This window comes from Cetorhinus maximus, chromosome 10 (assembly GCF_964194155.1).
Source record: "Cetorhinus maximus chromosome 10, sCetMax3.hap1.1, whole genome shotgun sequence".
Taxonomy (NCBI): Eukaryota; Metazoa; Chordata; class Chondrichthyes; order Lamniformes; family Cetorhinidae; genus Cetorhinus; species Cetorhinus maximus.
Genome location: NC_135888.1, coordinates 108467880 through 108480439, shown reverse-complemented (window position 1 = coordinate 108480439; position 12560 = coordinate 108467880).

Here is a 12560-nt window from a genome sequence, read left to right as displayed (position 1 = left end):
TCAAGTTGCATGCTTCAGTCACAAGAATTCATTTAAATCCCAGTTTCAGAGGAAAAATAACTTCCATTTTATACAGCACCTGATCATGCCTTCAGATGCTTGAAAGCGTTCACAGCCAATGAAGCATTTTTGAAGTGTGGTTAAGTTTGCACACAGCACAGCCCACAAACAATAAATATATCTGGATTTGATTGAGGGAGAAATCCTGCCCAGTGCACTAGGGGAAATCCCAGCTCTTCTGCTAAAAGTGTCATTGAATATTTAACAGGTAAATGGGGGCCATCTCATCTGAAATAGGATATCTCCAACAATGCAGCACTCTGGCAGTGTAGCACTGGGATTGCAGCCTTTGGCCTTTGCGCAAATCCTGGAGAGGAGCTTAAATCCTTCGTTTTCTAACCTGGAGACAAGGATGCTACCAATTGAGCCAAGCTGGCACTTCTCATCTCAATACTCATTACTGAGTCTATTAATAATTGGTGAGGCTTGACGATGCTAGTCTATTTTTGTCCTTCTCTAGCCGATGGAGCATAAGCCAAATTCAGTGATCCCCACCAGTATCCTAGCTGCCATTAGATAAATCAGAAGAAATCAACATTTAACTTGAAAGCACTTTGGTCTGTATAGGTGAATACCATCCATGAAAGACATTTACCCACTGAGCTATCTTGTTAGTACAAGAACTATTTTTTTTTATTTATAGAGATGAAATAGCAGGCCTGTGCTGTATCAAAAATCAATCAATATTATCACAGTCCCTCGTTGCATATAGGGGCCTCAAGGAAAGCATCAAACTTGTATCATGTTCCTTCTTTAAGTATGAAAAGTAACATTTCAACTTTTTCATCATTCATGCACAGCTGCACACATGTTTAAGCTTTTCAATTTTTAATGCGACTTGTGCTTATGCCATAAAAGTGCATTTTAAAAAAGTGCAGATCTAAATAAGGATTTTTTTTTAAAACTGCTCTAAAGATAGCAGTAAAATCCCAGAAGAATCACATTGATCCCTGCTGCACCTGAGATTCTGCAATTTTAATAGAGAGCCTGTAAGAATCACAATAGAAAACCCTTATATGAGGCTCTGCAACTGGGAGCTGGACCTGTGTTATGGGTGGAGATGCATTGAAAGTGCAGGAATTGATAAAATATTGAGAAGATTTTGGAATTTTTGTAGTTAATTCACTTATGCCCAAAATTCCCTGATCTTCTAAAATGCACAATTGGCTTGCATCCCAGTTGCATATATTCATGGAGAAAGTTCAAACTTTTGTTTTAATTTCTGTGTACATGATGATTTGATGATTTTGTCTGGGATGTGAGATGCTGCTGTTAATATACCATTGTTATGACCGATGCAGTTGGTAAAAAGGAGTTATTTAAAAATCCCAGAGGGGAACTTTAAACAACTGTGATAACCTATAATTTTAAGTGTGATACAAAAACAGAATTACCTGGAAAAACTCAGCAGGTCTGGCAGCACGGGTGGAGAAGAAATCAGTTAACATTTCGAGTCTTCATGACCCTTCGGCAGAACTGAGTATAGTTAGGAGAAAGGTGAAATATAAGCTGGTCTAAGGTGGGGGGGGCGGGGGGAGAGAGAAGTTGAGGGTGTGGTGATTGTGGAGATAAGCAAGCAGTGATAGGAGCAGATAATCAAAAGATGTCACAGACAAAAGGATCAAAGAGGTGTTGAAGGTGGTGATATTGTCTAAGAAAAGTGCTAATTAAGAATGGAAGACAGAATACTCAAGGTACAGCTCTAGTGGGGGTGGGGTGGAAAGACTAACAAAGTTTTAGTTTTAGATTTAAAAATAATGGAAATAGGTGGGAAAAGAAGAATCTATATAAATTATTGAAAAAAAGGGAGGGGGGAGAAACGGGGTGGGGATGGGGGGAGGGGGAGTTTAAGATCTAAAGTTGTTGAATTCAATATTCAGCCCGGAAGGCTGTAAAGTGCCTAGTCGGAAGATTAGGTGCTGTTCCTCCAGTTTGCGTTGGCCTTCACTGGAACAATGCAGCAAGCCAAGGACAGACATGTGGGCAAGAGAACAGGGTGGAGTGTTAAAATGGCAAGCGACAGGGAGGTTTGGGTCTTTCTTGCGGACAGACCGCAGGTGTTCTGCAAAGCGGTCGCCCAGTTTGCATTTGGTCTCTCCAATGTAGAGGAGACCGCATTGGGAGTAACGAATGCAGTAGACCAAGTTAGGGGAAATGCAAGTGAAATTCTGCTTCACTTGAAAGGAGTGTTTGGGCTCTTGGACGGTGAGGAGAGAGGAAGTGAAGGGGCAGGTGTTACATCTTCTGTGTGGGCATGGGGAGGTGCCATAGGTGGGGGTTGAGGAGAAGGGGGTGATGGAGGAGTGGACCAGGGTGTCACGGAGGGAACGATCCCTACGGAATGCCGTCAGGGGGGGTGAAGGGAAGATGTGTTTTGTGGTGGCATCATGCTGGAGTTGGCGGAAATGGCGGAGGATGATCCTTTGAATGCGGAGGCTGGTGGGGTGATAAGTGAAGACAAGGGGGACCCTATCATGTTTCTGGGAAGGAGGAGAAGGCGTGAAGGAGGATGCGCGGGAGATGGGCCGGACACGGTTGAGGGCCCTGTCAACGACCGTGGGTGGAAAACCTCGGTTAAGGAAGAAGGAGGACATGTCAGAGGAGCTGTTTCTGAAGGTAGCGTCATCAGAACAGATGCGACGGAGGCGAAGGAACTGAGAGAATGGGATGGAGTCCTTACAGGAAGCGGGGTGTGAGGAGCTGTAGTCGAGGTAGCTGTGGGAGTCGGTAGGCTTGTAGTGGATATTGGTGGACAGTCTATCATCAGAAATTGAGACAGAGAGGTCAAGGAAGGGAAGAGAAGTGTCAGAGATGGACCATGTGAAAATGGTAGAGGGGTGGAGATTGGAAGCAAAATTAATAAATTTTTCCAGGTCCCGACGAGAGCATGAAGCAGCACCGAAGTAATCATCGATGTACCAGAGAAAGAGTTGTGGGAGGGGGCCGGAGTAGGACTGGAACAAGGAATGTTCCACATACCCCATAAAGAGACAGGCATAACTGGGGCCCATGCGGGTACCCATAGCCACACCTTTTATTTGGAGGAAGTGAGAGGAGTTAAAAGGAGAAATTGTTCAGTGTGAGAACAAGTTCAGCCAGACGGAGGAGAGTAGTGGTGGATGGGGATTGTTTGGGCCTCTGTTCAAGGAAGAAGCTAAGGGCCCTCAGACCATCCTGGTGGGGGATGGAGGTGTAGAGGGATTGGACATCCATGGTGAAGAGGAAGCGGTTTTAGCGGTTTTAAGTGTGATGTTTGAGATGCGACTCTAAATGCAGGAATCAGACCATCATTTCTCGAGGTTTTACATTAAACTGAAGGAAAGGTTAAAATAGATATACACATGGCTACAAATTATTACTATCATAACATTTAACAAATTCCCAAATTAATCTCTATTAAGGCAACAGCAACCCATAGACTTAACCAAACACCAGGCAAAGCATAAAAGCAAAAAACTGCAGATGCTGGAAATCCAAAACAAAAATAAAAATACCTGGAAAAACTCAGCAGCTCTGGCAGCATCTGCGGAGAGGAACACAGTTAATGTTTCGAGTCCGTATGACTCTTCAACAGAACTAAGTAAAAATAGAAGAGAGGTGAAATATAAGATGGTTTAAGGGGGGGGTGGGACAGGTAGAGCTGGATAGAGGGCCAGTGATAGGTGGAGATTGCCAAAAGATGTCACAGACAAAAGGACAAAGAGGTGTTGAAGGAATGTGCTAATTAAGGGTAGAAAGCAGGACAAGCAAGGTACAGATAGCCCTAGTGGGGGTGGGGTGGGTGAAGGGAAGGGATCGAAATAGGCTAAAAGGTAGAGATAAAACAATGGCTGGAAATACATTTAAAAATAATGGAAATAGGTGGGAAAAGAAAAATCTATATAAATTATTGGAAAAAAGGGGGATCGAAAAGGGGGTGGGGATGGGGGAGAGAGTTCATGGTCTAAAATTGTTGAACTCAATATTCAGTCCGGAAGGCTGTAATGTGCCTAGTCGGAAGATGAGGTGCTGTTCCTCCAGTTTGCGTTGAGCTTCACTGGAACAATACAGCAGGCCAAGGACGGACATGTGGGCATGAGAGCAGGGTGCAGTGTTGAAGTGGCAAGCGACAGGGAGGTCTAGGTCATGCTTGTGGACAGACCGAAGGTGTCCTGCAAAGCGGTCACCCAGTCTGCGTTTGGTGTCTCCAATGTAGAGGAAACCGCATTGGGAGCAATGAATGCAGTAGACTAAATTGAGGGAAGTGAAATGCTGCTTCACTTGAAAGGAGTGTTTGGGCCCTTGGACGGTGAGGAGAGGGGAAGTAAAAGGGCAGGTGTTGCACCTTCTGTGGTTGCATGGGAAGGTGCCGTGGGAGGGGGTTGAGGTGTAGGGAGTGATGGAGGAGTGGACCAGGGTGTCACAGAAGGAACAATCCCTGTGGAATGCCACCGGGGGGGTGAAGGGAAGATGTGTTTGGTGGTGGCATCATGCTGGAGTTGGCGGAAATGGCGGAGAATGATCCTTTGAATGTGGAGGCTGGTGGGGTGATAAGTGAGGACAAGGGGGACCCTATCATGGATCTGGGAGGAAGAGGAAGGTGTGAGGGTGGATGCATGGGAGATGGTTAAGGGCCCTGTCAACCACCGTGGGTGGAAAACATTTTCACCTTACGAATTCAAAATTAGATTCTTTCACTTGGTTCCTGTGGAGCCAGCTGGAGGCTTACAGCTGCCTTTTGATCTCACATTGCCTCTGCTCTGCACACCCAAAAACTGCTAAAGTTATACCTACCAGCACTGATTGAATTCAAATTCTTATTGTCTCCCTAGCCTCTTTGAACTTCACCTTTTAACAATAAAACTCCTTTCATTGTACCAATTTTATTAGTAATATAAACGTATTGCTTGGTAGCTGCTAGAAAGGCATCAGTTTTCACCCCACTTCTTGAACGCTCTATTCAAAAAATGCAAATGCACGCTATCTCTCTTACATATCAAAACTAGTTCTCATCAAAGCACCCAGACAAGCTGTCTTTAATCCAGTTAAGACACACCCACAGACTAAACCTCTGTTTCAAAAGAAAAATATTCTCCAATAATATGATATACATTAATAGCTTCATGACAACCATGAAGACTTTTTTGTACTAATGCAAAATATCAATGGGCTTTACAGTAGCTTTTACATTTCTGACATAAGTATATAGGCCTGTTTTAAGTGCCAGCAATTTTATAATGCTGTCCTTGTGCCTTTCTATTTTGCCAGCTCTGCAACAATCCAATCTATCATTCTGGCTGCACCACAACCAACACACAGATTTGCCGGTTCATCCTGCAAGTTTCCCTGAGTCAAAGAAGATGAAATGAAAGAGCCAGCATAAGAACTGGTAGATCTTTCGTCACAAAGGAAATCAAATCAACTCTGGATAGCAAGAAAATATCCTTTGTATAAACAGATGGAACAGTAACATAAGGAATGACAGAAAAAGATGAAAACGTAAAACAAGAAACAGGAAGTATTTGGAATAGTCAGCATCTGCAGAGTGAATAGGTGAATCAACATTTCAGGTGTGGATCCTTCATCAGCAGAGAAAAACATGAGCTGCAGCAACTTCTCAATCAATACATTCACTACAATCATAATGTTACATTTGAACAAGCATGTCCTCAATGATTACCATTATGTCTTGAACAACAATGGAGACAGCTGAGCAAATGCAACAAGATTGCTCTTTCCTGTTCCAAGATTTCTTATGTTTGTCACTCTGAATAGTATGACATAGAGCATCTACTTTAAATTGGCAGAAGGATATTGGAGCTACTCAAACATCAAGAGGCCACAAAAAGTGAGAATTTAAAGCATATGCTGATGATTAATACAGGCAAAATAAAAAGCCTTCAATGCCATCCTGCAACAAAATCAATCAATATTGAGTAGCTATTATAAGATTGCCAACAATGCTAATGGCTGAATCGCAGAAAAGTGTTAAGACTCTTGTGACAGTCATTCATGATACTATTGAGTAAATAAACAATTTAATATTGATGAACTCTCCATAAATTGCTCCAGCCAAATTGTTAATAACTGAAGATTCAAAGTGCCTTTTCCAATTCTTTAAAATGATTAAAATGGTGATTCTGTAAAGAAATGAGAACGAAACAGTTAAACTTTCGCACTTTAAAGCCTTGATGGTTAATTTCTTTTTATGGGAATACATCAACAATTTTCTTAATAGGACTATCCTTGCTTCTTTATCCAACATTCCCCACAGATGTTGCTTAGTTGACACAGATGTGGGGCATCATATATTTGAGATTATTGTCTTAAAAGTAGGCTTTTTGAGCATTTAATATCAAATTACTTTGTCCACCATTATAACAGAGCTGTTTACCGATTTTATGTAAATATGTTAATATTTGGAGCAATTAATTCCAAGATAAATGTTGCTTGAACAGACTGACAAATATCTCAGTTTATTAGTGAGAGTTGGGATCATCCCTTCCATACTTAGTAGTCACATCTGTGTCATTTTGATTTTAGTTGGGACACTGGTGAAATTTGTTGAAATGTTTTTCAAAGTATGCTTACATAATTGATTGCAAAATGCCTTTTCACTGTATACACATTCTCCCCATTAAGAAAGCCACAAGATGCCATTTTCAAATTTCTGTCCATTTGGCTGTCGTGAATTTCTTATTTCTTTGTTGAGCTTGTGATTGCAATTCATATTGTATATTCATAAATGTGAATCCTACTTTGAATATATATACACATATGCTCTTTATTGCTTCTGATACAACAACTTGCGATGATACATGCCATGTGAAATAAATATAAACAAAGGGCTGAATTTTGGAAAGACCTGAAGCTCCTACTCCTGGACTGGAAGTGAGAGCTACTGCCGCTAAGGCAGGGGCCATGCTAGAGAATGGGATTCAATAGCAGCCAGCCAACTCAGGTGGCGTAGGAGGCTTGACGTCAAGGCAGCAAGTGCTGGTTCCATATTTAAAGGGGTGCCAATTTTTTTGTCCTTCAATAAATGTGGAACGTTGCAAGGCAAAAGGGATGCTTCCATTTCTTCCAGGCCACCGGGCCTTCAGCAGTACCCTGACTCCCTCAAAAGATGAGATAGGAAAGACAGCACTGAATAAGAATAATGCATTCCCCATGCTCCAGTCCATTGTTTTAACTGGTGCGGGTAATTGGTAAATGCAATAAAGGAAATGGTAACATGGGCCAGGATTTTTCCTTCAGCGATTTGGGGGTGGGGCCAGCTCGCCGAGAGGAAAATGATGCGGGATGACATCGGGAGGAATCCTTTAAATCTTTAGGAAGGCGGGCAGACAGTGAAATCAGCTGTCCACCCACCGACCTGTCAATGGCCAATTGAGGCCATTGACAGGCTAGTTAAGATAATTAAAGACCTGCCCGGCCAACCTTAAGGCTGGCGGGCAGGCCAGGAGCCCCAGCGGGCTCCTGATTATTCATGAAACTTCATCCACTGGCGGGATGAAGCTTCATGTCCGTTTTTCAAAAATGTAATAAATTTTAAGTGTTTGTTATTAACATATCCCATCTTGTGTGACATTGTCACATGAGGGGGACATGTTAATAATTTTAATATTTTTCTATTTCTAGAGTTTGCTTACCTCTCACGAATCTCCCTGAGAAAGGACTTTGCCTCAGGGAGCAGTGCGCTCTTTCGTGTGCATGCGTGAAAGAGCGCACTTTGACAGATGGGCAATCCCTCCCACCCCTGCACAGGAAGCGCATAGCGCTTTCTGTCGGGCAGGCCGCTGGATGGGCCTTAATTGGCCCGCCCACTCAAAATGGCGGCGGGCCCCGTTTCGGTGGCGGGGGTCGGCTGTCTGCCCGCCGCCGAGCCGGCGGGGCCCGCACGCCATCTGAGGGCAAAATTTTGCCCAGGGTTGCAGAGACTGTAGCTTTATTGAATTGCATGGGTCTGTCATTAAACATCATCTGAAATGTTCCTGTATTAGCTCATCGTGAGTCTCCCTTGTGCCTATTTTATCGTGCCTGGCCTGTGTTCTCTGAGGTACTTCATCATGCAGTGCCTGGCCAGCATCTTCCTTCATATCCTCCTCACTGGAGGAGGGATCATTTTCTACAATGTCTTCATTATTCAAGGCTTTTCTCCTCTATAGCACCAGGTTGTGCAGAGCACAGCACACTACAATAATATGCGAGACCCTTGTTAGGGCATACTGAAGGTCACGTTATTGATGTAGGCAGATGAGCTGCACCTTCAAAAGGCCTCTGGCCTGTTCAGTGATCACTTGACTTGTCCCCTGAGGTGTTGTACCTCAGAGCTTGGGTTCCTTACAGGTATCATTAACTGTGGCTTCAGACCTTAATCATGTTTGAACGTACATGGGTGATGTGCGAGGTTCTGATACTTAGGGCTGTCTTAGTCGTTAGGCATTGAGACTGCTTCCTAGAAACTATACACACAACTATAGAAACTGCTTCCAGTGGTGGCAGACCAATTAGACATTGAGCAGGTGGAAGACTTTCCTGTGGGAGCCTTGGTGATCACATGCGCGCAGTCAATGGCACTTTGAATTTGGGGGAATGCAGCATTGGCCCCAAACCCTATGGACCTCTCAGTTTGATTTTCTGGATTGGTAGGAAAGTGTATGTATTCGCTTGCCCTCTTGAAAATGGCATTCGTGACCATCTTGATGCATTGGTGAGCTGCAGACAGGGAGATCCCACACATATTTCCAGCAGATCCCTGGAATTATCCTGAGGCACAGAAATTCAGCACCAGGGCCATTAGGTGGGCACCACTTTCCATGGGGCCCAACTCATTCACCATCATAGCAGACAGCTCTATGACTACCTCCCTGGAGAGGTGCAGTCTTCAACGACACTGCTGCTCTAACATTTTTAGGAAGCTGAGCCTCTGACCATAGGCTCTCTCTGGTGGGTAACCACCTCTGAATTTTAGAGACTGGTTGCGTACCCTTCTGTGCCCTCTTCTTGCATCCCTTCCCCCAACCTCACGCACCACCCACCCCCCCCCCCCCCCCCCCCCCTCACTCCACTCCCCCAACAACAATGCTCAAGTTCCTGGTTATCCTCAAGTTCCTGCTTGCCTGTTGCCTGTGGCTGCAGCTCTCTCCCTGGCTGGTGCTCCTCTTCACTGAAGCTCTCAAAGCCTGAGTGAATGAGACCCATGGTGGATATAGCTGCACTCAACTTCCAGGGCATCGCACTTCCCTGCTCTATTAACACAAGTGTCCCTTCTGAGGTGGTATGCCCCCACTGTGCTGACAACTTTGTCCCTGCTCCCGACTATCGCTGCCAAAGCCCACACTGTTCCACACTCCCTGTCAATTCATGCTAATGTTCACAGTGAATACCGTCTGGAGTCAGCATTGGCTTCCTGCTAGTCCACGACCTCCTTATACATGGTCAGGCTCTGAAAGCCCTGTTGTTCCCATGCACAGTTTACAAAATTCAAAATCCCTGATAAATTACAGTCAATTGCCTGTTAAAATAGGCTTAATTACTTTACTGCGTTTCAGCAAGTGGCCCATGCGGCCGCGATATGAACCCCTCTTGCCGTCTTATAGTGACTCCTCCTGCCTTCCAGCCCATCACCATAGGGTTGGCATAATTCGGCCCAAGGAGCAAGTGTAAAAAATATGAAATAAATTTTTATGAAGGTTTCAAAAGCAGCAGCAGGCAGCAACACAGAGGACAGGGCGCATCTGCTCAATGATTGGCAACTCATTGCAGGCTGGAGAAATGTGGACAAAAACAACAAACCAGACTCAGAGGAGCAGAAGAAGAGGGCTAGAGTATAAGACTGTTGATTAGCCAAAAAAGGGTTGCTGTGAAACCGAGGGAGAGTCCCATAAGACAGTGAGGATCTTGAAGTTGATATGGTAGGATACAGAGAGTCAGAACAGTCAGGCGAGGGTGGAATGATAAACATATGGGCATTGGTTGAGAGACGATTCAGGCCACAAACTCTTAGTTATAAGAAGTTTATGAAGAGTGGAGATGAGGAGACTGATGAAGAGAACATTTGAAATATCTATCTTCAAAATAATGATGAAATGGATGAGGATGCTAGCAACAGGAGGCACGAGGGGGGGGTGGGGAGCAAAGGTCAATAATATTCTGGATTGTCTTGGCAAATCAGGTTTGGATAGAAAACTCATCTCAGAGCTCAACAGAAGTCTGTAATTGTGTAGCACTGGGCTCAAGCTGAGCAGGCAGCCAGATAAATTCTTTTTAAAATTTGTTCCTTGGATATAAGCGATTCTGACAAGACTGCATATTACTTTGACTTGTATCCAAGACAGGATAGTGTGTGATTTGAAAGGAAATGTGGAGGTGAAGGTGTTCCCTCACATTGCTGCTTTTGTCCTTCTCAGTGGTAGAGGTCAGAGGGGAGGAAGGTGCTGCCAAAGTAACCCTGGTTTCTGCAGCGCATCCTGGAAAGGGACTTCTGTGCTGAATGACCAAGTTTAATCTGATGACAGGCAGCCAGAGCTGCTGCACATTACATTCATTCTCATCCCTGGTCCAAGGTCTTGAGACAATGGAGGAGTCTTCTTATCCAGCAGCAGTGGTGGGGATGAAACACTGAAAGGGGAGGAAAAGCAGCTGTTGAACAGATAATGAAGGTGCCAATGGCCAGGATTTTCCATGTCCACTGGCGTCGGACGTGTTTGGTGGCGTGAGCGAACAATCTGTCGAGAAGACCAGAAATCGGTTTCACAATGTTGTGAAACCAGTTTGCGATTGTCTGCTCTGCCCGCTGATGGCGGGCTGCGTTTCCCACCATTGGATGTCGGGAACCTCATTGTAATACACCAGCATATCATTATAAGGCCAGCCCGCCAGAATCATCCCCGCGCCCCCCTCCCCCCTGCTGGATTGTCCGCCCACGTTGGCGTGATTGTATGCTGATGTGTTTCACAACATCATATGTAAAGTGTGCACTTGGTGGGCTGCACTTTGAGGGGAACTCAGGGGTGACAGCATAGTAACGTTGTGGAGCACTCGGCCAGGCTGCCTGTTGGATTTCAAGGTTGAGGCGCGTTGGTGGGGGGTGGGGCAAGGGCTGCCCTGTGGTTGAAGGAAGCGCACAAGCACGTGCAGGGCGGAGGGGTGGTGGGCGAGGGAAGCAGCCGTGCATGAGGGAAACCTTGTATAAAGTGACCATTCCTCTGCAGCTGAGACAGTTCAGGCACAGCCACATTGACATGATTGGAGTCAGGCCTCTCACTTCTCTGCCCACCAAAGTAGCGCAGAGGCATCAAAGTGCCACCAAGTGCTCCAGAGCTTTTCATCCCTCAAGCTCAGTCTGCAAAGTAATGAGCATTTTAGTGAACTGCAAAACAGTTGGATGACTAGGCATGTTGTACTATCCCCGTGCTAAAGCTGGCCAGGGAGCAGTCACTGCTGGAGGTGCTCACAGCCCCTTGCAATGTCAGCATCCCGGTTTGGACCAGTGTCCCCATGGTTCAAGCTAACAGTGCAGCCTAGGAGAATGCCTGCACCTGAGCTGAGGGCACAGCATGCGGACGAATGGGCAAAATTGCCGCTAATTGGTCAAGTAGAGTGGGGCAGAGGAGGATGGGGTTTTGGGCAGCCATGCAGCGCACTAATCTCTGGCCATCCAAGTGGTGGCCAGGACTCTCCGAGATGCCTTAAGGGGTCTTCAGACTTAACCAAGACAGGTTCTAAGTACACCCATGCTAACCCACGTGTCTCTCTCTTTCATCCTGCAGGAAGAGTACATCCGGATCATGGAGCCTGGTGACTTAACTGTATGCCTCGTGGCTTACAGAGGGAGAAGACGATGGAAAAGCGAGCGACAGAGGCACCTTGCTATGCAGAGGGAGAAGTAGCACCCTCTGGAAGAAGGGGCGGCTGGGGCTCCCGCACACACCGCTGAACAGCCACAGTGAGCCATTACTGTTCAGCGCCTAGCTCGGCCCAGGGTCTATAGACGCTGCCTTTCATTCATGCAGGTGACCGAGAACTAGTGTCGCCAAAGACTGTGCATGATAGGGAACTGGTCAGTCACATCTCCCAGCTACTTCAGGATTTGACGCCATGGGGACATGGAGGGCATCCACTGCCAGTGGCCGTTGAAGTGACAGTGGTGCTCACTTTCTATGCCAGGGTTCCACAGGTGACTTCTGTAGGATATCACAAACCTTCATTCACAAATGCATCCATGAGGTCACGGATGCCATCTTCATGAGGGCACACAACTTTGTGCATTTTGCCCAGGACCAGGACAGCCAGGATGCTAGAGTGATTGGATTTGCCCAGATCTTGAGTTTCTCACAGGTGCAGAGTGCCATTGACTGCACTCATGTGGCACTCAGATCTTCCTCGCAACATGGGGCCAACTATATCAACTGCAAGGGCTTCCATTCGCTGAATGTGCAGCTGGTGTGCAACCACCATAAATGCATCCTGCAGGTCTGTGCACAACTCCTACATTCTCAGTCGATCACAGATTCCTG